A 3,759-nucleotide genomic window follows, 5' to 3' on the forward strand; every position below is an offset into this window, starting at 1 on the left:
GTTCATCTCTAGGAGACAGAACGTGTCTCCTTCCTGAGCGGTATGACGACTGCGTGGTCCCATGGTGTTAATACTTGCATACTATTGTTTGTACAGATGAACGTGGTACCTTCAGGCGTATGGAAATTGCTCCCAAGGATGAACCAGACATCATTTTCTGGAATTTTCCAAGCTGTTTAAAGGCACAGTCAACTTAGTATATGTAAACTTATGACCCATTGGAAATGTGATACAGTGAATTATAAGTGAAATAAACAATTGTTGGAAAAATGACTTGTGTCATGCACAAAGTAGATGTCCGAACCGACTTGACAAAACTATAGTTTGTTAACAAGAAATTTGTGGAGTGGTTGAAAAACAAGTTTTAATGACTCCTACCTAAGTGTATGTAAACTTCTGACTTCAACTGTATGTGTGTGGAGAACATTTCCTCACAGGTGAGACATTTAACTTGTTTAATTTAGTCAGTTTGTAACTCCACTCACAACTTGTAGCTGTATAGTCTGTTTGTTTATGTTGTTGGTCTTGGCTAGCTAGCTATCACTCATCATGAATGAATGCATGAGAGAAGCCCTACAATATTACGTTTTTCTAAGTAGTGAGAATGCTAGGGAGCAGGCAACGTTGAAAAGTCATCCTTAGACATGTTGTGCTTTTCTTAAATGTAGTTTTGTAATTGACTAATCAAATCGAATCAAATTGTATCGATCACATACACATGGTTAGCAGATGTTATTACGAGTGTAGCGAAATGCTTGTGCTTCAAGTTCCGACAGTGCAACAATATCTAACAAGTAATCTAACAATTCCACAACAACTACCTAATACACACAAATCTACATAAAGGGAAGGAGTAAGAATATATGCATATACATATATGGATGAGCAATGACCGAGTGGCATAGGCAAGATGCAATAGATGGTATAAATGACAGTATATAAAACAAGCAGACAACAAGAAAATTGCGTTTGAAAAAGGTCAAGTTTTTGCTGTGAGTCAATGGGGTAACCTAGGTAACTACTGTACAGGATGTTTTCCCCACAGTCAAATTTCTATCTAACACCGACTGGGAATGAGCACGTTATTGTATGTGACACAAGATAATTAGCCTATGAGAAACCTTAACTCTGCCTTTTCACAGTAAAAAGTAGGTTTGATAGAATGTTACAGTAGCCTACATACAGTAGCTGTTTAATCTTGTTCACAGTGAATGTTTCTGCTTATGTAATTAAGTTATTTCTGTTTTTTAGTTGTAATAAATGTGCAAACATTTCTAAACACCTGTTTTAACTTAGTCATTATGGGGTATTGTGTGTAGATTGATGAGAAACAAATGTTTTTAATCCATTTTAGAATAAGAATGTAATTTAACAAAATGTGGAAAAAGTCAAGGGGTCTGAATACTGTCTGAATGCACTGTAAATCCTATGTTTTAGTGTTGTTGTCTATTAAACCACAGGCTATATTGAATGTGCTGTCTGTACTGTATGTTTGTTTGGTGCCAAAATACCACATGAAAAGTAAATGGCAAAGCATAGTGATAACATTTACTAATATATAATATTATATCCCAAGCAACTTATAGTCATGCGCGGGAATCGAACTCACAACATTCGGCATTGCAACCACCATGCACTACCGGCATGAGTCAAACAAATCACTTACAATCCACACTCATCACCACCAATTAATCTGTTAAGATGACATCAAAATCACTTCTACTGTTACTCTACTGTTTTCATCATTCAGCATTAGTTTGTGTTTGTTTGTGGGAACGCGAGGAATTACTCTGTTGAGCTCCACAGCTTGATAGTATCACAATGGGTGCCACAGACGAGGTCATTTCCGACATCCATACAGGCACTCATATTACAGTTTGTTTAGATGAGATTGGATAGAACTACTGTACATAAACACTCTTTGCCTAGAAGGTTCGAGTCATTAGCAACTAAGTTACCAAGTAACCTCTTGCCTTTCAACATTTCCCCGCGGAGATAAGTACAATTTCAGACGTTTTTATCGGTTAGGCTTGTGCCTGCACACCACAGGCATGAAAACAACGTAACCACAAGTGCCTCATGTACTGTAAACAACCTTCAGAATGTACTGTACACCACTGTGCGTTTAGTCCATGCCACACGCCATAAGATCCTACTGGGCTCAAAGGCTCAATGACACAATCAGTTGTAGCTAATGGTTCTTCACACAGTACTTACATTATCTTGATGATCCCATCATATTTACATTATCTTAAATGTTTCCATCTTATTCTCCATTATCTTACATGATCACATCTTATTTACATTATCTTACATGATCCCATATTATCTTAAATGATCTTACAATACACTAGTTCTTCAAATTGCGTAGGAATAACAGGTGCATTATCTAATTGAAGTTTTATTGTGCTTCAACTTAGTTACATTTTGAAACATACATTTTACAGCTACGTTGAGCACTTGTTACTGAAAAAAACACGATTGAAAAGCAAATTAAATATCTAATTAACTTTGAATCAGAACAGTGCATTTTTTTATCTAAAGATGGAGACAATCACAAAAGTCACACATCATTTAACTTGCCAGACAATGAGGTACATATGTAGGATCATAATTTGAGCCAGTTAGCTACAGCAGGAACATAATCCTGCAGCAACAGGAAATGTGGATTATAATGATGTGGATTATAATTAATGGACATTTTCATAGGGGTTGATATATTTTTCGTAAGGGAAAATCAAGTCTGAAATTTCTAAGTGGAAATTACAAACTCAGAGCCTTTTTAAACCTCAAATACAGTTAAAAATGTCCTGCATTGCAGGAAAGTTCTCCTGCAACAGGGTGATCAAATCTGTAGCTACTACCTGTGTCTCATTTCAATTTCGGCATAGCCTACAAATGTGTGAAAAACCCATATCCCCCTATGGGAAATATGTGAAAATAAGAATTGTGTGGGAGGTAAGTGTAAACAATTAATTAGACAACTGTCTCACATGATCATTATCTCTCTCTCTCTCCCCTTCTCCCCCCCCCCCCCCCCCCTCCCTCTCCCCCTCCCTGTAATGGATGGGGGCTCTTTTTGCTTTTGTAGTTGAAATTGCCTTAAATTCTTCAGATTAGTCTGCGCACAGCAAGAGCCAGCCCAGAAGTTGGGAAATGTAAATTCCCTCAAAGTCCCTCCATGCCAAAGACCCTGAGGGAGGAACAGTGATCTGCAGTAGAGAGAGGACACCACTGTATTAAGGCTACAGTCATACACCAAACCAAAACTTTAGCTATAGCTGCTGAGAGCCTATAGGTAAATTGGTCAATTTATGTCTGCTCTCGTGGATAAAGAAAATATAGACGGATGGGGTTAGGGTTATAGCTTAATCTCTCTAGATTTACACACACACACACACATATAACATATGTCATTATTTTTCCTAATTCAGAATTGTACTTAATTTCATTAAAACATAATGCAACACCAAAAACATGATATTATAGTTAACAGCATTAATCATTATTAGATTCTGTATAGGCTACTAATATAACAGGCTTCTACGGGAGTATAACAATATGAATACATTTGAAATTGCCCTAAACGGTCAAATGACAATGACTTTCCACTGTATCCCAGAATCAGAGAACTACACATCCTAGTACATCAGTACAATAAGAACTCCAACCAAATCATTTTCCTTGCATCGTTATATAAAATTATATATTAGCATTCAATTGCACTAAGTTATGTTGAACCAATCGGAGCCAGCAGTA

Source organism: Salmo salar, chromosome 09, assembly GCF_965601325.2.
Source record: "Salmo salar chromosome 09, fSalSal1, whole genome shotgun sequence".
NCBI classification, from domain to species: domain Eukaryota; kingdom Metazoa; phylum Chordata; class Actinopteri; order Salmoniformes; family Salmonidae; genus Salmo; species Salmo salar.